This window comes from Marmota monax, unplaced genomic scaffold (genome assembly GCF_021218885.2).
Source record: "Marmota monax isolate L192 unplaced genomic scaffold, Marmota_monax_Labrador192_F-V1.1 WCK01_AAM20220418_F8-fsc00170, whole genome shotgun sequence".
In the NCBI taxonomy this organism is placed as follows: Eukaryota; Metazoa; Chordata; class Mammalia; order Rodentia; family Sciuridae; genus Marmota; species Marmota monax.
The window spans coordinates 3,270,214-3,293,325 of record NW_026692395.1 but is presented as its reverse complement, the minus strand read 5'-3'; the positions used below and the strand labels follow the sequence as shown (position 1 = coordinate 3,293,325).

Genomic DNA, 23,112 nt, shown 5'->3' with positions numbered 1-23,112 from the left:
ATATAAAACAGGAAAAGAATCAACTCAACAAGAGCAGGCTCTCTGAAAAGATTAATAAAATCATCAAACCTCTAGCAAGAATTAAAAAGAAAACAAATTATCAGCATCCAGAATGAAAAGGGGCACATTAATGTAGATCCAACTGATATTGGAAGAATAATAATGGAATACTATGCCCAGATATGCACACATGAAGTTGACATCTTAAATGGAATTTGCCAATTCCTCAAAAATCACAAACTATATAAATTCCCCTAAGGCTAAATATGTAAACAGAAGAGTCTATTTTAAAAAAAATTGAATACATGATTAAGAATCTGAAAAAAAGTCTCAGCCAAATTCACTCCAATATATAAAGAATAAATATATATCAATTCTGCACAGTAGTTTTCAGATAATAGAGGAGGGAATACCTTTCTAACAAATTTTATGAAGCCACATTACCCTGGCACCAAAGGGAAAGATATTATAAGAATAGAAACAAACAACAGTAACAACAACAGCAGCAAAAGAATAGAAACCTTCAGAAAAAATATGATTCAGGAATATATATAAAATTTTTCTGAATGACCTTTTAGAAAATTGAATCCCAACATTAAAAGGATAACACAACTTTAATAAGATTTTGGTTCCAGACAGACAACAATGTGATAATTTTATTTCTCTATATTTCTTGTGCTAAGAATAGCTAAAGAGCATAGACCTAAAAGAACATCTGTAATGATGGAATACGAATCTCCATAAATCTGCTCTTCTACCAAAGCAGTGAAAATATTCCAAATTATGAAATTTAACTTTTTCCAAACTCTTGAATTTAACAAGAAGCTTAGAACAATTGGAAGAATATTTATTCAAGAATCCTCGGTAAGATCAGTGGTGATTGGGTTGGGAACGTAGCTCAGTTGGTAGAGTGCTTGCCTTGCATGCACAAGGCTCTGGGTTCAATCCCCAGGACCACCAAAAATGAAAAAAAAAAAAAAGATCAGCAGTGATTGAGGCATTTATCTTGGCATTCTTCATTGTGAAAGGAAAGATTTGCAAAAAAATAGGTCTGTTGGATAACATCACCAGAGTTTTTCTTTGGACATGCTATGTATTTGATGTTTATTATATATCCAACTGCCTACTTGATATTTCCACTTGGATGTCTAAGTCTTAAGTTCAGGAGAATATAAGAGCTATAAATATATAGGGAGTTATCCAGATATAATTTATAGACACTGCGTTAGGTTAGGCTTTCCTTATTCAAGACCTGTCTAGTTGCTTCAGACTCTTCATTCACAGTGCTCTGTGACAGAAGTAGAATTTAAACCTGGACTACAATTCCCCTGAGTAACCTACATCCTACTCCATGGAATTTCCAGCAATGGAACTCTAGCTGAAGAAGCAGCCTTTAGTGAAAAACTGTAAAAGCATAATGTTTTTTTCCAAATATTTATTTTTTGGTTAGACACAATACCTTTGTTTATTTATTTTATGTGGTGTTGAGGATTGAACCCAGGGCCTCACACATGCTAGGTGAGCGCTGTACAGCTGAGCCAAAACCCAAGCCCAAGCATAATATTTATACATGGTGATGAGTTGGAGATTAAGTAATTGGAATATAAGACAGGTAAATATACTAATTACACCAGTCCATCTGAGCCAAAACCCCAGCAAACTGATCTCTTAAGCACAGCAGACAGTGTTCTATGTTAAATTGGTGGGGAAACAGAGCAGTACTACTTTTATTCTTGACTGTGATCCTTAAACATTTTCTATGCCCTATGATACTTATTGGCACCAGTCTTTCTAGTCACACTTGCCAAGAATCCAGAGTCTGTTGAAGATCTCAAATGTGTGGCAAGCAGAGCAGTGAAGACAATGTAAACTGTGCCTAGACGAGAAGATTCCAATGTCTGCAGGTGATCGGATTTCTGTTGCTTTTGACATAACATTCATGAGTTCCTCCAATCTGTGTATACTCTGGGCTGCACGAGAAAAATACTGAGCATTGTGCAATTTTACCAATAGATAATTATAGTCAAAAGAGCACTAATGTAGTAGAACTAATTAATACATTTGGAAATTTTCTGCCTTTTGAATCTGGGTAGAAAGCAAAAATTCTCTCTTATCATGGTAGCTCTAAATAGGAGACATTCACTTACCTATCTCCCCTTCCAGGGTGTAGACACATGATCCAGACTGGGCTTAGATTAGGTGCACCCATCATAGATCCTGAATCAGAAAACAGTGACACAGGAAGGGAGGACATTTTGTTTCAGGAAGCAGTATCACAGATGGTGGTAACATTCAATTTCAAGAATATCTATAGATGAGGCCAAAGGTATTGGCAGTGAAATCTCTACCTTTTGTGTTTACCAGTGAAGATGGCAACAGTGTACTCAATTAGTTCTGTGGAATGATTTTTGGCTTCAATCTTCCTGTGAATTTATTTTGTCCAGGCCCTTTTCTCAAGTCTGTTTCCCCAGACTTTCTTGATATTCTGTAAGGTACTCAGTATGTTTTTATAATTTTTTTTTCATTTAAAATAGCCAGACGTGGCTTCTGTTGCTTGCAATCAAGAAGCCTGACTGTTTCAATGCTGGCACATAGAATGGAGAGTTACAAAAGAGAAGCCCCATACGATCCAGAGTGATGGGTTATTAGACTGAAAGGCCACATATCCCATTTCCAGTTATGATGGGCTAAGTTATTTCAACAAAATATATAACAGATGAATGAGATCTGTTTTCAAATTTGTACACCAATGAGCTGATAAAACAGGAAAAATTAACAGTCAAAATTGAAGGGACACTAAGAATCCTGAGAGGTAAATGTACACGAAAACTGCTTTGAATGTTCATTACGGGTAAAATAAATCAAAATCCAGAGACCATTTAAGGAAGAAAGTTGACAGAAGAGTAATCTGTGTTAGGTGGGTTTGAGGTAGTAAGGGAACCAAGCACCGGGCAACCCATGCATGAAAGAACAACCAATCAGGCGCCTCATAACCACCTGTCAATCAGTGGGGTCTCCTGACCAATCCTGGAAGGATAGGATCTCAGCAAGAACCCCCAACCAATCCCAGGAGGACCAGGGACTCTAAAAACCTCCCTTTCCTGTCCCAAGACTCCCTTCCTGCCCTAAGCCCAATAAAATTCCAATCCAGCTGAGCCTGGGTACGCCTCCGCAGGACTGCTCTTTTGGACTGGAGGGTCTCACCTGGGAGTTAATCTCTCTCTCTCTCTTTTATTTAATTGATTTTATTTTTTTTAAATACACGACAGTGGAATGCATTACAATTCTTATTACACATATAGAGCACAATTTTTCATATCTTTGTATATAAAGTATGTTCATGCCAATTCATGTCTGTTTACATGTACTTTGTTTTTTTTCTTTGTATTATAATTCTTATTACACATATCTACCTCAGTTTTTCATATCTCTGTTTGTATGTAAGGTATGTTGACACTCAATTCAAGTCTTCATTCATGTACTTTGTATAATGATGTCCATCACATTCCACCATCCTTGCTACTCCCCTGCCTCTTCCCTTTCCCTCCCTCCCCTCTCTGGGAGTGAATCTCTAAAGCCTTGTTCAGCTGCTTTTAATCTGCCTCCTTTTGGTCACCAGTGCCTGACCTTACAACCTGGGATTTCAAAGGGCTACAATATCCAGGTGAAGATGAAGCAGAAATAGGTCAGCCCTCATTTGAGATTGCACCCAAGATTTGATTAACTCATCCCTCTGGGGGCAAACAGGTTTTTTTGGACTACTTTGATTAAGGTGGTTCTGAACTGGTAGTAAAATAGGCATCTAATAGAAGCAAGGTGAGTCCCTTTTAAAAAGATGTTTTCTTAAAAAAATGTTTTAATTAGTTATACATGACAGTACAATGATCTTGACATATCATACATTTGAATCAGATGGGATATAATTTCTCATTTTTCTGAGTGTACAGGTTGCAGAATTACATTGGTCATGCAGTCACGTATATACCCACAGCAATAATAATGTCTATTTTATTCTGCTGCCCTTCCTATTCCCCCTTCCCCTCCCCTCCCCTCCCCTCACTTTTCTCTACCCAATCTAATGTGACCTACTTCTTTTTTTTCCCCTCACGTCGCCATACCTGAATTCTGTATAATGAAGGAGGTCTCCTTCCCTCTTCCATGCAATTCCCCTTCTCTTTCCCTTTCCCTCCCACCTCTCTTCCCTATCTAGAGGTAATTTTCTTCTCATGCTCTTCCTCCCTACCCCATTTTGAGTCACCTCCCTTAATCTAGGACTCAAATTGTTTCAACAAATTATTTTCGAACATAAATTACTAGCTCATGGACATAGATAACCAAGAATTAGGAAGCACAATGTCACAATCAAGAATTAGCCAAAGAACATACAATAGAAATAGATACACAAAGAGTTCCTTAAAGGAAACATAAGGAAGAGAGCTTCCAGAAATAGTTTTAAAAAACAATGATCATTGATGTAGCTATGTCACTGTAGTATGCTGATTTTAAGTCCTTTGGGTATAAACTGAAGGCGAATGTTCTCTCTGATATGCTGATGCAAACTCACAAGGGGTGGGAGTAGGGAAAAATAGAAGTTCTTTGGATTAGACAAAGGGGAATGAAGGGAAGGGAGGGTGAATAGAAATAAGAAAGACAGTAGAATGAATCAGACGTGACTTTCCTATGTGTATACATGATTACATGTCCAATGTAATTGTACATCATGTACACACAGAAGAATCAGAAGTTATACTCCATATATGTTTAACAGTATCAAAATACATTCTACTATCATGTATAACTAACAAGAACAAATAAAAAACAATGATCATTAATGTCTCTCATGCCCCTGGCCCATACCTGTGCCTCTATAGGTGGCAGGAACAGATTTTTCTTTATTTTTGCAAAATCAATGTGCTCCATTCAGTAATCAATACTTAACCTTTCCCTCTAGTCATCTTTAAAAAAAATTTCTCCCAGACCTTTTTGTCAAGATACATTGTGGACAGGAGAAAGTAATTTTACAGGAAAAAAAAAATAGAAACAACACAACCAGAAAGATACACATTCCTAATAATGTTCAGAGTTTTCAAAAAATTTCAAAATAGTTTTTCATAACCTTCTACCTCTTTTGTCCTGAGCAGTTATCTAAGTAAGCGGTCTTGAAAAAGCTATATTCTTTTCAGAGGACACTTGCATTAAATACACTGCCTTACTAAGGTGGGTACTAGAGAAAAATTAGGTAAGTCAGTCTATCAGTCATTTTTTGAAGGCTGCAGTCAAGGAAGTGGAGTACAATAACTAAGAACAGTAAGATACCCTGGGAATGGGTCAAAATTCAACCTGTCAGAAGTGGGTGGAGGGTTCACATTTCTTGGGATATGTCCATTCCTAACATGCAGGTTTGGGCAGGAATCACAAGTTACAAATACAATTAGCTTCGGGTCTTATGTTTACATCTTTAATCCATTTTCAGTTGATATTTGTAACTGATGAGAGCCAGGCTTTCAGTTTCATTGTTCCTCAAGTAAATAACCAATTTTCTCAGCATTGTTTAATAGAAGGAATAAGTTCTGATGTTCTATGGCGCAGCAGGATGACGATAATTAACAATAATACATTATGTTTGGTGTGTGGGAGACCTTGCCTTTTGGTTTTATTTCCCCCATCGGGTTTCTCCCTGATGAAGTTAAGTTTCTGTCTCTTGAGAAGAACATCACGTTATCCCTTACCTCTCGTCTCCGAGGGGCGCCAAGCTGGAGGGCGCCAAAGTCAAAAGTTTTCTCAACCAATCCTCGAGGACAAAGTCCGCTCACCTGTTCCTGAGTCACCCTGCCAATCAGCACCCGCCACGTCGCCAAAGCAACCCTTCTTAAGCTGAAGCTTGCAGGCTTATGCTGCTGCTCTCCTTCTCTCCTTTTCTCCCCCTTCGGGCAGCCCCCAATAAATTCTCTAGGTTGAATCTCCACCTCAGGTGAGTCACTCGCCTTTCACATTATACATCTCAAAACAGGAGAGAGGAATTTGAATGTACTCACCATACAGAAATGATAAACGTTTGGGTGCTGGGTATGTGCCCGTGGCCCACTTCATACTTTGAATGCAGCCCTTGCTGCTCTGCCACTGCAACTGATTTTTAAAATGGACATGCTTCTTTGCTTTCCTCTCTCCCTGCTCCTCCCTAACCTCCCCCCTACATAATCTCAAGGGAAACAGGATTACATTTCTTCCCCATCCTAGGCAGAGTTACCCGTGCTTGAGTACACACCCACCACAGGAACGAAGTAATTCAGACTTTGGGGATGGCACCAGAAGATCTCAGAAATGACTGTCTCCCAATTCACAAGTGAATTACACCTCCAACAGGGAACACATGGAATGTAGCCTTAGAGTCACCTCTTTAAACTCCCACCCCCCATTCCTGCTCATGGGCAGAATCACAGCATCTGGGACTGGAGTCCCCTGTTTCTCCTTTGCTAGCAAAGCAACCAACCTTATTTTTCCTTTTTCTCAAAACCATGTCCTCGTTATTGCATTGGCTTTGGAGAAAAGGACCAAGGTTTTGGCAACAGGTATGCTAATTACTCTGAGTTGATCACTACCCAAAGCATGCATGAATTAAAAATATCACAATGTACTTAATAAATCTGTACAAATATTATGTGTCAGTTAAAAAGAATTAAAGTAGGGGCTGGGGATAGCTCAGTTGGTAGAGAGCCTTCCTTGCATGCACAAGGCCCTGGTTTCAATCCCCAGCAATAATAATAATAATAATAATAATAATAATAATAATAATAATGGAATTAAACTAGCTTCTTCATGTGAAGTTAGGTTTTGATTAGGAGCTGGCACAGTGGTGTTCAATTTTAGTCCCAGTTACTCACCAGTTACTCAGGAGGCTGAGGCAGGAGGATCACTTGAGCTCAGGAGTTTGAGCTCAGCCTGAGAAACAGGAAAAATAAATAAATAAATATATATAGTTTGTACAGAGAACATGTTCTTCCTCATGGGCATCTGTAAGTGATCTATATAGCTCCAGCTCTCTGGATGTTTTTTATAAATGAGGACCCCACAGAGAGTTATTCTAAATGTGCAACGGAGCCTCCAAATAAAAGTTCTGTTGATGGAATCTGAACCTGCTCTCAGTTTTGCACAGTGTCTGCTCCGGTGAAACAACCCATAGCAGGTCATAACAGCTTAGAGTGACGTCAAGGTAATTAAAATTTATGAAAACAAACCAGCCACTCTTCTTCACCAGCAAAGCCAAGATATTGCAGAGCCAGAAAGCCATGGTTCAAATCCACATGAAAAGCAAGGATTTCTAAAAGCCCTTGTCAGTCCTAGAGCCCATTTGACCCACTCAAAAATATGCACTTCAAGCTGGAAAATTAGCCTGTAAAGGTCAGATTCTGAGAGCTCATTAGCAAATTAAAAAATTGATTTTTAAAACTCCCAAAGTAAATTTCATTCTATAGATTATCTCCCATTTAGTGTTGTGTTCCTTTTATCAGAGGCTCCAATATGCAAAAAGCATAGCTAATATCATCACTTACAGAGATTTATTCTGCTTGTAATACTCAAAGAGTTTAATGCAAAAAGAAAACAAATTATAACTCCCTAACATTATTTTTTTTCCTTTCACAGATTGTGATATTCCCTCTGGAATTTATGATATTATAAGAATTTTATCATATATCTTGATATAAAGTGAATGTTTGTGTCTAACCACCCCCATCCCAAAGTGATAGCTTTTGGAAGCGGAGCCTCTGGGAGGTAAATAGGTACAGGAGAGGTCTTACACTTAGATCCTCCATGATGGTATTAATACCCTCATAAGAAGAAGAGTCAAGGGCACTCTCTCTCCACCTTCTATATAAGGAAACAGCATGAAGGTGGCTGTCCCCAAGCAGGAAGCAGGCCCTCATCACATTGTATGAATCTGCTTGTCCAGCAATCTTGGGCCTTCTAACTGTGGAGGGAGGGGTAAATGCTTGTTTGTCATTTAAGTCACCCACTGTCTTTTGCTATAAACGCTTGAACTAAGACACACCCAGGTATAATAGTCACAAAAATGCAGAGCATCTAAAAAAAAAAAAAAAAAAACCCACCTTTTCTTTCTCATTGCAAACCCCCAGCAAAAAATCAGCATGTAGAGGGTTAACATTGTGGTTCCCTGGAGGTCACTGCTGGAATGCAAGGTGGGTGGGAGCTGCTCCAATTGCAGTTTGTTATTTTTCCCCTCTTTTTCTGCCAGGCTTATCTAAAGCTTTGCTCAAGCACTTGAACTGATTTAAATTTTTGAACTCCTACTTCAAGGACAGAGCAATGCAAACTATTAAACATTTTTGGCCCAGCGAAAGCTCACCTTTGAAAATGGTTGGACTCTTTCCCCTCCCACTTAGAAGCAGAAAGTAAAACAAAAGTTGTGATCTGGTTGACTTTTTGCCCTCCAGAATGGCTACAAGCATCTGGGGCATCTGGCAAACCAAGTCTCAATATTATACACCATAGCAATCAGAAAAATGATAAATCATAGGAGCATCTCAATAAACACAGAAAACACTTTGACAAAATCTATCACCTCATTTATGATTAAAACAAACAAGCTTATTGAATAAAGAATAGAAGGAAACTTCCTCACATGTAAAAAAACCCACAGTTAACAAAATACTTAGTGAAAGACAGGAAAAAGACAAGAAGGTCAGCTTTTGTCACTTCCAGTTAACATTGTATTGGAGGACCTACTCAGACCAAATAGGTGAAATGGAGAAATAAAAGTCATCCAGATCACAAAAGAAGGGGTAAAACTACATTTACAGAGGAGGTGAACTTTCATATAGAAAACCCTAAGAAATTCACAAAAAAGTGGAGTGAATATTTCAGGTAAATGCAAATACAATATTAAAGTAAAAAAAAAAAACCCAAAACCAAAACAAACAAAAACCCTGAATTGTTCTTCTATACATTAGCAATGAAAAACCTGAAGATATTTTAAATTCCATTTCAAAAAGAATGAAGCATTTAGAAATATACTTACTAAAAGAAGTGCATGATTTTAACATTAAAACTACATAAAAACAATTAAAATAGCTTAAAAGAAGATATGAATAAATGAAAAGTGTTGAGAGCCACAGCCAAAGGGGCCCCAGCAAACTTCCAGCTGCCAGCAAACTTCCAGCTGCTTTTATTCCTTTGAGTATTAATTGTCCTACAGCCTCAGGATACCTAGTAAGAATAGTGTTAGGAGAATAAGATAAATGTATCCATAATAATGGACCTTCTTGCCAAAATACTCCTGTAGGAATATTTTTTGTTGGTAGTACAATAAATAATAAAGGCAAACTTATATCAATTCTATCCAAATGCATATTTTCCATATATGTTTCAATGATTTTTAATGCCTTTCTTGCTTCAGGCGTTAACATTCGGGGTGAATTTGGATCTGATGGACCTTGTAGGATATCAAATAAAGGTCCCAACTCTCCTGTTGGTATACCTAAATAAGGCCTTATCCAATTTATGTCTCCTAATAACTTTTGAAAGTCATTAAGTGATTTGAGTTGATCTACTCGTATTTGAATTTTTGGTGGACGGACCATGGTTGAGGATAATAGAACTCCTAAATAATTAATTGGAAAATTTAATTGTACTTTATCTATTGCTATCTCTAGATTATAATTTTTTAATAAGTTTGTAAGTGTGGCATAACATTCTAGCAATGTGTTTTTATCTTTGTGTGCTAATAATACATCATCCATATAGTGAAATATTTGTAGTTCAGGATTTTGATTTCTAAGTGGCTGGATTACTTTGTTAACATAAATTTGACACATAGTTGGGCTGTTAGCCATCCCTTGAGGGATTACTTTCCATTCATATCTCTGATCAGGACCTTCATGATTCAGTGCAGGGATAGTAAATGCAAAACGTGGACTATCCTCAGGATGAATTGGAATTGAAAAAAAACAATCTTTAATATCTATAACTAAAACATACCAGGTTTTTGGCAAAGCAGACAACTGAGGAATCCCTGATTGAGCAGGTCCCATAATAACCATCTCATTATTAATGGCTCTTAAATCTTGCAATAATCTCCATTTACCAGATTTCTTTTTGATGACAAAAATGGGAGTATTATGGGGAGATACAGAAGGTTGTATATGTCCTTCTGCTAATTGTTGTTTGACCAGGTCATGGGCTGCTTGTATCTTTTCTTTAGTCAGGGGCCACTGAGGAACCCATACTGGTCTTTCTGATTTCCAAGTAATTTTTATTGTCTCAGTGGCCCTTTCTGAAAATCCAACCCATGTCTGTCTGTTCCTTGATCTATTTGTATTGGTGCTGCTATACCTTGTTCTTGTTTTTCTAATCTTTTTCCTTTCCTAAAACCTTGTCTAGTCATAATAGTGGGTGCATTTTGGTTGATGTTATTTGTTAATGTCAAACCTAATTGATCTAGGACATCTCGTCCCCATAAATTTATAGGAAGATGATCCAATACATATGGCTGTATAGTTCCTTCACATCCTTCAGGATCCTTCCAATCTAATACCATTGCACTTCTATGGGGATTAGTTGCCACTCCTAGGCCTCGAAGCGTTTGAGTGGCTTGTTGTAATGGCCAATGTTTTGGCCATTCTTGACGAGAGATGATGCTAAGGTCTGCACCTGTATCCAGTAGCCCATTAAATTCATGTCCTTGAATATTTAGTTTTAGCATGGGGCGAGAATCTAAATTTAAAGAAAGCATAGCCCAATCTACACCTGTGGAGCCTAATCCCTTGGAACCTCTTTCTACAGTACGACTGGAAAATTTATCATGTAGGCTGGGTATTATTAGTAACTGTGCTATTCTATCTCCTGGTGAAATTACTGATATACCCTTTGGAGAACTGGCTATAATTTTTATTTCACCTTGATAATCGGGATCAATTACCCCAGGACTTATCATAAGTCCTTTTAGAGTAGAAGAGCTGCGTCCCAATAATAAGCCTACTGTTCCTTTGGGAAGAGGTCCTTTCACCCCTGTGGGAATGATTTGAACTCCCATCTCTGGAGTTAGTACTGCTCTGGCGGAGGCGCAGATGTCCAACCCTGCGCTCCCTCTGGTTTGTCTGATGAGGGATCTGATGGACAATGTGTCCTGGGCACTACCCTGATGGGGTTGCTGGGTTCCTCCAGTGCTCCGTATATTTGTGGTTTTGGGCCCCGGAGCATTGGGCCCCCCTGTCCATTTTTTGGCAATGGAGCCCGATGCCTTTCTCCACGATATCGTGGATAAACACCTGGTCCTTGTTCGTTTTTTGATAATGGAGTACCCTCTATGGTGGTTTGAGAACGGCATTCATTAGCCCAATGTCTCCCTCTACGGCATCGTGGGCAAATACCTGGTATTCTACTCCTTTGATACCTAGTTTTGTTAAACCCTCCTCCAATGGGGCAATTCCTTTTAAAATGTCCTGTTTGTTCATAATTGTAGCATGTTCTTGGCCTGGCATCTAAAGCCTGTTTTACTGCAGCTGCCACAATTTGCCCTTGTTCATTAATGTCTCTGGCATCTAAAGCCTGTTTTACTGCAGCTGCCACGACTTGCTCTTGTTCATTAATGTCTCTACATAATTTAATATATGTGTTTAAATCTTCATGTTTCCATGGTCTAATGATATCTCTGCACCAACGATTCGCTTGCTCATAAGCCAGGTGTTTTAGTAATGGCATTGCTTGTTCTGTATTCCCAAAAACTCTGGTAGCTGTTTGAATAAGCCTATCTACAAATTCAGCATAAGGTTCATTAGCTCCTTGTATTACCTTAGATAATTGACCTTGTAAACCTCCATGTCCTTGTAAAGTCTTCCATGCCTTAATTGCATCTGCAGCAATTTGTGCGTATACGCCAGGATCATATGCAATTTGTTGCTGCTGATCCTCATAACGTCCCTTTCCTAACAACATATCTAGATTTCTCTGAGGATAACCAGCTGCTGCATTTCGCCTAGCCGTCTCCTTGCAAAATTCCTCATTGGCAACCTTCCATAACAGGTATTGTCCTCCATTTAGCACAGCTTTACACATATTAGCCCAATCTGCTGGCATCATGTTCAAGTTGTTAATGGATTCGACCATGCTTACAGTGAAGGGTGCTTGAGGACCATAGGTTGTTACAGCCTCTTTTAGCTGCTTCACTGTTTTGAAATTTAAAGCATAGTGAATTCGCTGCCCTCCTGCCTCAAATACAGGGCATGTTAATATTTGAGATCTTGTCTCAGGATCCCAACTATCAACTGTGGGGGTTGGGGGCCTCCCAGCATATGGAGGTGGCGCTGTTGGTTGGACACTTACGCCCTCTGGTGATAGAAAGGTGTTAGTAGCAGTCTCCTGTAGAGGTGGTGCTGTTGGTTGGACACTTACACCCTCTGGTGATAGAAAGGTGTTAGTAGCAGTCTCCTGTTGTAACTTTCCCCCTGATGGCTTTTTCTGTTTTACACTTTCTTTCTCTGACTAGCTTGAGAGGCCTTCTCTTTTACTTGAATCTTTTCCTCTGTCTGACTAACTTGAGAGACCTTCTCTTTTACTTGAATCATTATGTCTTCTCCTTCCTCTACCATTGTCTGAACTGAAGGCTTTGGACTAAGCAAACAAGATATGAACGTCCACAATGGCAATGTGCCATCTGGCAGAGTCCCTGGGCTTTTCTTTTCTTTTTAAATCTTCACCATGATGGTTCCATTGTGATATATTTAACAACTCCTCCTTAAAAAGCCATGGGCTACATTTTTGTATTGTATCAACGTATGCCCTGATTGTTCTTGATTTTACTGAGATGCCTCCTTCCTCTAACAATTTACTTAACACTCTTTCAGTTTGTTTTTTACTAATTTCTGATCCCGTATTTCTACTATAATACAACCCAACAAGATGACGCCAAACAAAACCGAGACAGAATGAAATAAAAAGGGAACAACAAAAAGTCATTATAGCCTTTCTATCCTCCTGACATGTGCATCCATCCTTTCTCCCTATCTGTTCCTCAGACGTAAATAGTTTTTCCTCAGATGTGAGCGGTTTTTCTTCCGTCTCACTCATCTCCAGGGACAGGCAACTTAAAACAAAAGTGAAGCAAAATAAAAGAGGAATCTTAAAATGGCTACCCATCCTCTCGCCCTGCCCTCAGGGGCGAGCAGTTTCACTTACCCTCAGTCGCTCCCCGTGCGAGCCACCAAATGCCGCAGTCTGGCTGGGCACAATCAGGAGCCACTTGTCAAAAGAAACTAACTTTATTTTTAGAACCACACATGCCAAACAAAACAGCCTCTCAGGAAAAACCCTCAGAGCCTCAACTGCCACCACCGGCTTTCCACAAGCCTCTCTCTCCCACACAAGCTTCTCTCCACCTCCCACAATCCTCCTGCTCTTGAGGCCGATTGGCTGGGTCACGTGGGCGGAGCCAAAAAAGTCCCCCAATGAGCAGCTCCGTGGTCTGAAAGGGCAGGGAAACAGCCCAATGAGCATCACCGCAGAGGAGCCAATCAGCTAGATGTTGCTGGGGCCGAGGAGCCAATCAGCTAGATGTTGCTGGGGCTGCTGTGAGCCAATCATCAGCCAGCAGCTGGAAGTTTGCTGGCAGCTGGAAGTTTGCTGGGGCCCCTTTGGCTGTGGCTCTCAACAGAAAAGACATCCCATTTTCATGGATCAAGTTGATCTATACATTCAACATGATTTCTATCAAAATAGCAGCTGCCCTTTTTTGGCAGAAATTTTCAAACAATTCTAAAACTCATGTGGAATGCAAGGGGATCGGAGTTGTCAAATTTATCTTGAAAAGGAATAAAGTTGAAGACATACTTTTCAATTTCAAAACTCACTACATAAATGTGCAAATGTCAGAACTGTGCATTTTTATTGGTACATTACAATTACACATAATGTCTGCCATGTTTTATATGCACATAACATAGTTTAAACAATCTCATTCCCCAGTACCACCCCTTTCCCTCCCCTTCTTCCTCCATCTGTTGACTTTACTGATCTTCCTTCTGTCATTGTTATTATTTTAAATAGTGCTTAATACCTGCACACACACACACAGAGAATTCACTGGGGTATATTTATACATGAACATACCATAATTTGGTTGATTTAATTCCCCAATATTTTCCCATGCTTTACCCTTCTCCTTTCCTTTCAATTCCCTTCTTGTACTCTATTGGTCTTCTATGTTCATGAACTCCCCTCTTTTCTTTCATTATTTCCCTCCACTCTAGCTTCTGAATATGACAGAAAACATTTGGCCCTTGACTTTCTGAGTCCAGCTTATTTCAGTAAGCATGATGTTCTCCACTCCATTCACTTACCCACAAATGACACAATTTCATTCTTTATGCCTGAATAAAACTCCATAATGTATATACTCCAAATTTTCTCAGCTGTTATGAATTGTGATGAAGATTGTGTATTAATGGCATATGAATAGACATATAGTTCAGTGAAATAGAAATTAAAGTACAGAAATAAGTGGATATATCTTTACTCAGTTGATTTTCAGTCAGGGTGCTAAGACTATTCAATCAGTCAAAAAATGGTGTTGGGACAATTAGATATTCACATGGAAAGAATAAATTTGGATCTCTACCTCACAGTCTATGTAAAAATTGACTACAAGTGGATTAAAAACCTAAATATAGCCAGGTACAGTGGAGACCCTGTCTGTAAACAAAATATAAAAAGGTCTAAGGATGTGGCTCTGTGGTTAAGTGCCCCTGGGTTTAATCCCCAGTACAAAAAAACAAAAACAAACAAACAAACAAACAAAAAACAAAAAAACAACAAAAAAACCCTAAACATAAGACTATAAAATTTAGAATAAAACATAGAGATAAATATCTGAAACCTTAGATTAGACAATCATTTTTTTTAGATGTGACATTAAAAATAACAAGCAAGAGGACCAGAGTTGTAGCTCATGTGTCAAATAAATAAAATAAAAGTCCATTGACAATTTAAAAAAAAAATTAAAAATTAGCAAGCAAGAAAAAAATACATAAATTGGGTGGACTAAAGTAAATATTTCCATGCCATGAAGTTGCACAAGACAAAAATAACCTATAAAATGAAAGAAAATATTTGTAAATCATACTTGATAAAGATCCAGTATTCAAAATATATAAAGGACTCTTCAATAATAAAAATAGAAAATCCAATTTGAAAATGGGCAAAGTATCTGAATAGATATGTGTCTGAGGACATATAAATGACAAGTGAGCACAGCAAAGAACACCTAACATCATTTTTCCCCAGGTAAATGAAAATCAAAACCATAATAACATTGTACTTCACCACCACTAAAATTGCTAAAATGAAAATGATAATAAGCTTGGCAAGAATGTGGAGAGATTTGAATCTTCACATATTTCTGGTGGAGATATAAAATGATGCAGCATCTTTGGGATATCGTGTGGCAATTCTTGCAGTTTAAGCATCAAGTTCCCATATGTCCCCACAATTCTCACTAGGTACATCCCCAAGAGAAATCAAAGCATGTGTCTATATATGGTACATCAAATAATGGTACATCAATTTTTATAGTGGCATTGTTCTTAGGCAAAAAGTAGAAACAGGGGGCTGGGGTTGTAGCTCAGTGGTAGGGTGCTTGCCTAGCATGTGTGAGGCACTGGGTTCGATTCTCAGCACCACATAAAAATAAATAAAATAAAGGTCCATTGACAACTAAAAAATATTTTAAAAACATGCAATTGCCTGTAAAAATTAAAGTAGAAACAACTCAAATGTCAGTTGATTAATGGATCAACAAATATCATATATCCATACAATAGAATATTATTTGGTAATAAAAATGAAGTACTAATGTATACTTCAAAATAAATGAACCTTAAACATTATGCTAAGTGAAAGAAGACAAATATAGAAGTTCACACACACATTGCATGATTTCATTTTTATAAGATAATAAGATAAGGTAAATTCATGGAGACAGAAAGCATATTAGTGGTTGCTGAAGGCTGGGGGTAGGGAGGGAAGTGGGGATTGACTTCTAATGTGTAATCTCCTTGGTGTCATGAAAATGTTCTGGAAATGATGGTTATGGTTGCATAACTCTTTGAATATACTAAGAACTTTGCACATTTTAAATGAGTAAATTTTAAGACGTGGATCTCAATAAAATAAGAACCAAAAAATATATGGTGGAATGCTCTATATGTTAACAGGAATTTGAGTTACTGAGGTGTGTGTATTTGGCAAAACTCACCAAATGGAGGCAGAGGCAGAAGGACTATGAGTTCAAGGCCAGCCTGGACAACTTAGCAAGACCCTGGCTCAACATTTTTTAAGACAAGGTTAAAAAAGGGTAGAGATATAGCTCAATGGTAGAGTGACCCTGGGTTCAACCCCTAGTACCCCAAAACAAAACTCCCTCACCAAATGGTACAATTGTGAGTTGTGCATTTCACTGTGTGCATATTTTACCTCAACAAAAATGAAACACATATACATTTTATCTTGTATTAATTACAGGAATAAGGAAGTGCTTATAGATGAAATAGTATGATCAACAACTTACTTTGAAATAAAACAAATTGGATTGATGAATGGATATAAAGATAAATAGATGGGTAGATATGTAATAAAACATAGTAAAATGTTGATTGTAGAATATATGTGGTGATCTTATGGGTGGTCCATTTATTACTGTTTCTTCTTTTTGGCTGCTTAAAAATGTTCATATTTTAATAAAAATTTTGGTAGCACATGTTTATGTCCCAGCTACATGGGAGGTTGAGGCAGGACTGTGAGCTCAAGGCCATCCTGGGCAACTTGGTAAGACCCTGTCTCAAAATTTAGAAGTGGGCTGGGAATATAGCTCAGTGCTAGAGCACTTGACTAGCGGGCTCAAGGCCCTGAGTTCTAACCCAGCACCACAAAATAAATCTTCATATTAAAACACTGGCAGAAAGTGATCCTGTTTTCTTTTTTAAATATTTTTTAGTTGTCAATTGACTTTTATTTTCTTTATTTTTATGTGGTGCTGAGAATAGAACCCAGTGCCTCACACATGCTAGGCAAGTGCTCTACCACTGAGCCACCACCCCAGCCCAGATCCTGTTTTCTTTGTAACACATTTTAGTGAATTCACCATCATTCTCCATTTCTTTTTTTTTTTAATTTTTTTTTTTTTTAGCTATAGTCGGACACAGTACCTTTATTTTATTTATTTATTTTTATGTGGTGCTGAGGCTCTAACCCAGCACCTTGCACATGCTAGGTGAGTGCTCTGCCACTGAGCTACAACCCCAGCCCCCACTCTCCATTTCTTATCATCCAAATTTACTACATTTATTCAACAGATGTCTACCGAATATACTAAGAACTTTGAATATATACCGAGTGTAGAGCTTAGTTGCCAGTGGAAGTCAAACCATTAGCAAATAGAAGTGTAATATATCAGTTATGGACAATCCTTAGCAAGAAAATTAGAGAAAAGGGAATGAATCATCCCTGCTAATGCATCCATTTCCAGGTCTCTCTCACTCTTCAGTGTGATGCAATATGGATCCCATTTCCATTCTTTTAAACTCTCTTAAAAACATAAACATTGTTTTCAGTCCTCCCTCCTTGATCCCTCAGTATCTTTCAACATTGTTAAATGTTCCATCTTAAATGTAGGCCTTCTCCGAAGCTCCATCTTGAGCCTTCTTCTCATAGCACTCTTTAATTACGGTTTGATCTACCCCTATAGCTTCATTTATCCTTTTTTCCCAGTCCTAACTTCTCTTCTGCATCCTACATTGGTATTTTTACTGACAGAAACACATTTAACTAGATATCATACCAGGACCTTAAGCTCCAAATGACCAAAGGTCAATTTGTTATTGACCCCTTCAGGACTATTTTTTCTCTGGGTTCCATCTATTAAAAAATGGTATCACCCAGCTTACAAAATTTAGCTCTGGATTGTTCTTCTTTTCTTTCTCAGAACAAATAAGTCACTGAGGTTTGTCACTTATTTCTTAGGAATATTCCTCAGAAGTCTGAGCCTCCCATTAACACGGGCATGCAGGAATTTGAGCAATAGTTTGGCATTCTGTGCTTATTTCTCAACTCTTCTGAGATCCTTTGGGACTTGAAATACTCCCAAAGGCAGCAGTAAGATCCCTCTTCACTGGAAACGGATGTTGTACAGGCAGAGATGGAAAGGTCCTGGTCAGCAGCAGCTCACATTGAAGACACCCTGACAAAAGCCCCATGAAACATCTCTTCCAACATGCCGCAGTGCACAGTGCTCGCAGTGCTCAGAGCTGGCCATTGTCTCAGTTTTCTCATTTGCAAAGTTGGAATGATAGGATTTTCCTGATGGTTTTGAAGGTTGAATGTTAATACACATAAAGCTCTTACAACAACTCTGGCACATATTATTCCAGATAAGTGTTAGATACTACTAGTATTGTTATTGTATTATTACCATTATTATGATATCTGGATTAGACTCAAGATTCACATGTGGGATAGTCTCATTCCATGGACTTGGGGAGTAACATTAACAGCCTGTACTTTATACTATGTACCAGGCACCATTCTAAATACCTTATATAAATTGTTTCTCTTAGTTTTCATTAATAATATTATTAACTTGTTATTTTCCACATTATACACATGAGGAAACTGAGGCCAAATTCCAGCTATTTTCTCTGTGTAGGACTCAGGAAAGTAGTCAAGAAAACAGTGATAGAATGAGGCAGACTTGTATGTAGTAATTATGTTGTTAATGAATAAATTGAGTTTTAAAAAATACTATTCAGAGCAGAATGGATGATCCCATTTGTTTTAAGAACAAGTTCTGTTACATATCTATAAATTTATACAACAGTTTCTGAAAGAATACAAAATAAATTGGAAATAGAGACTGCCTCTGTGTTGTGTGAGTTACTTTTTTCCTATTTTTCAGGATTGTTTGGATATATATCCAGACATTTGCATTACTTTTATAATTTTAAAACCAGATTTATTTTTAAGGCAAACACGAGTGAATCAGATCTACATGTCCTGATATTAAACATGTTCTACATATATACTTTGAAAAAAGCAATGTGCAGCAGAGTACACATAGAAGAAAGGTGTGAATATACTTTGTATACAACCAAAAAAAAGAATGCATGTATAGATACTTTACAGGAATATAAAATTCCTGGAAGCATAAACAAAAGTGTTTAAGATTGAGAGAAAGAGTTCAGAGTGAGGGAAAGGAGACATTTACTACTCATTTTTTATCATTCTATGTATTTGATTTCTAAAACCATATTATTTATTTTATCATAGGGAGAAAAATGTATAAATGTATTTTTATTTTGAAAGGAGAGAGCTGCTATGGTATTAAAATCAGGGCCTAGTGAAGGGAGGGGAGGGGGTTTGGGAGTAGGAAGGACAGTGGAATGAACTGGACATTATTACCCGATGTGCATATATGATTACGTGACCAGTGTGACTCTACATCATGTGCAACCAGAAGAATGAGAAGTTATACTCCATTTGTGTATGATGTGTCAAATGCATTCTGTCATATATAACTAATTAGAACAGAATTTTAAAACTCAGGGCCTAAAGCCTGTCTCTAAGTTTGCAGGTTTCCTTGATTCATAGCTATGATCAGGGCTTAGCAGTGTCCTCAAGCTTAAGAAAAATGACAGCCCAGAGCCCCTGATCCCTCCCAACCAGACTCACCAGCCTTTGCCATCCTAAACCTGTGACATCCTTCTGGCTGCATCCAAGGAGAAGGAGCAAAATACTAATAGGGGCTCACAGGACTCTTTTTCCATTTGACATTCGCCCTCCACTATATTACATTGAGAGTTTCAGACCAATGGATTTAAGGATAGAGCAAAAGGGTAGATTCACACATAAGAATAATAAAATAATGTACTCACTCCTGGTTTATGAGGAGGTGTGGAAGATGAGAAACAGCAATGTGTGTACAATCCAGAAGGGGAAAACACTCATCACAATGGAGGACATTAGTCTTTAGTGGAGGTGGACAGAGACAGGCAGACAGGTGTGGCTCGTGATGCAGAAGCATCGTGTGCTATGGAATGGGGAAATTAGTGGGCTAATGTTAAGAGTACCAGGACTAGGGAATTTCCATAGGAAGCACTGACTGCCTGCCTTTCGGCACTGTTCAGCAGCTGATAGATAAAATGTACGTGCATGTGTATTGGGTGGGGAGGGGGAATGGAGGGGAAAACAGAATTCCTTCTGCCTTTTTACACTGAACTATCCCCAAACTCAGAGACATTTTCTGAGGAAAAGAAATCCACCACTTGTTGCAATGCTGTATTAACAGGTCTCCACCATTGCTAAGAAATAACCAGGACAGTCCCAAGGCACAATGGACGCAGACTAATAAGGACTAGTGGTTTGGTCTCTCCCCCATCCTCATACCATTCCAGCCATACCCAGCCTGTTATAAAGTCTATATCCTGCCAGTGATGTCTACAAAATATGCTGCAGCCAACAAAAATCAATCATGCTAGGAATTATTTAGGCCTAGTGACACAGAGACAAGGGAGAATAAGTGCAATTCTCAGCACCAGTGGCATATCTACCTTCATGGCTCTGTGGCTACTTTCCCCATAGTCTCAACCCCTATGTATTTGAATACATAATATCCATTCCTAAAAAGACAAAGCAGAGCACTATGTGAAACCTGGGAGTCCTGGAGTTAGGCACTTTAGCTATGAGTAACCAGAGAAACAAAGACTGAGATACATTCTTACCTGCAGTATTTGGTTACACACTCCATGCTACAAAGGCAGGAACCTCAAAAGGTTTGCTATTGAATATTCTCTATCATAGAGAATGCTACCTAGAACTTCTTGAGACTCTCATTCCACCTAATGATTTCACCACAGCCTTATTCATAGCTTCAAAGACATAGAGTATGTCAAGGTCTGAAAAAAGAATGGAAAAGGGAAAAGGCAGAGTCAATTTCATGTTCAGCTCCCATCTCACCAACCTCCCAATTCTTAATATTGTGAAGGTTTTTCCAGACTTACCAGCTGAGACATCAGCAGCATCAGGAAACCATGGCATGACTCCAGGAAGGTGCAGCAAGCAGGTATCAGCTGAGCTTGTATCATCTCAGTGAAAAGTAGTACAGTTACTGAGCCTTCCTATACTCTGTTGCCCAACCCCTGCAACCACTCTTAAGATTGTTCAAGTATCTGGTACATTGTTGGTGTGTGGAAATTCCTTTTCCTCTGTCCCTCCCTTCTTGTTTTCTCTGATATTTTTACATTGGCCCTTCTGGGGAATTAAAGTCAAAGTTTGTTTTCTTCTCTTGAACATAAAATCACCCAAATCTATAAGGATGAGAAACTGATAAAAGCATCTGATTGGGGAAGAGTACTATGGGAGCAAGATCTTTTCCTTTCACATTAACATTAGTATTTACCTCTTCTTGCAAGTGGAATTATACATGTAGTAGATAGATCCATTGGCATGGGGCTGAGGGTATGTGTGTATGTACACATATATGTATTTAAGTATGTATACATTCTGGTTTCTAAGGCTGTTTAATATTTCTTGGGATGAGAAGTAGTCTGTTTCCTGGGCAAATCAACTTATATCATTTGAACAAATGAATGAGTACAGAGGACATAGAGCTGTGGCTCTATAAGACAAGTCTCAGTGAAAAGGGACTAAAAGTGAAATAGTAGAGGAATGGTGGAGCAAGGAGCTCCAAAAATCTGCTCAATAAAAATAAGAGCATCAATAATAAATTGTCCAAATCCATGTTTTCAGAACTGTGCGATTAATCAAAGGCTTGTGATAGTCCAAGGAGCATTTGTTCAAGAAAAATGGCTGAACCTTTATAAGAACCATGAGCTTTGTGAAATTTTCAGTTGTCCTATTCCAATCCCTCTACTCCCAGGTCTACAGTAGCCTTGAAAATGAACAACTGACAACTACAGTAATTGTGAAAATCAGTAGCCTAGCAGTCACTAGAGGGAGAGGCTGAGTTGGAGATCCCAAAAAAGTCCCATTTTCAGAAAATTATCACTATCTGACCTGTGGAGAAGTTTCTTGGCAGTGCCTACTCATATGATTCATCTTTATTTGATCTGTATCAGAACTTGCTCCATACAAAAAGCCTTTTTGGTTTTAATGCTTTATTTTTATATCAGTCTTAGGTTTATAGGAAAATTGAGCAGATGGTACAAAGGGTTGAGAGAGATGCTTAGCAAAATGGTGGCTAGGACTCTTCAGGAATCATCCTTCTGCACAAATATCAATTTGAAAATGATCCACACACAAAATACCTTTACAAGAGTTAAGGAAACCGGGTAAGAGATCATGTTACATGAGTATAGCACAGAAGTAAGGGGAAAAAAAGCACACACACATTGAAGAGAGTAGGAAGGACAATTTTACATTGCCTGTAACATCCCCCTCCCCCAACATGAGACTGCACATGTAGAGAGATATCCTCTACTTTTATAAGGAGAGGGGACCAAGCACTGGACCTTGCTTTGAAATCTAATGCTGCAAAACCCAGCATCAGGCAAGCCCCTGGTGCTTTGGGTAGACAAGAGAGTTGTGCTCTCAGCCTGTCCTAGTAGCAGGCTAGATACCACAACCCCAGGCTCTAGGCCTGCACAGCTAACTATCTCTTCACTGATGGGCTGTCCTCAATAACCCCAGGCTCTAGATCATTCTTAATCCTAGATCAATGCTTGTGTACCAGGCTTTAGGCCCAGACCAGCACCAAGAAAGTCCCCACAGCCTCAGTCTCCAGGCCACCCCAGAGCCAGGCCAGCCTCACTCAGCAGCCCCAGGATCCATACCACCCCCAGCACCTGACACTCATCACCCCAGGATCAGGCCATGTCTTACAGCCCTAGTCATCAGCCTACCACCCATGGACTCAGCCTCCTGGTGAGGCCTTTTAGCTCCAGGCTCCAGGTCCACCTCAGATTACCAATTAGCCCACAGCCAAGTCAGCCCACAGAGCCCTAGGTGCCGCTGTCCAGCTGCAGCAGAATAACCGGGGGGTGACGAATAACTTGTGTACTTGATACAGCAGGAGTAGGAGCCCATCAAAAATCCGGA

General features: G+C 38.7%; 1 long non-coding RNA gene across 1 annotated transcript; it reads right to left on the bottom strand.

Moving 5' to 3' along the window:
• Window positions 1-721: 721 nt before the first annotated feature.
• LOC131424124 (uncharacterized) lies at window positions 722-22,468 on the bottom strand. Its single transcript, XR_009226645.1, has 5 exons — window positions 21,057-22,468; window positions 20,778-20,951; window positions 6,882-6,939; window positions 2,148-2,217; window positions 722-1,970 (listed from the first exon to the last, which is right to left on the bottom strand). It is a non-coding gene; the product is annotated as an uncharacterized LOC131424124 (long non-coding RNA).
• Between the last annotated feature and the right edge of the window lie 644 nt (window positions 22,469-23,112).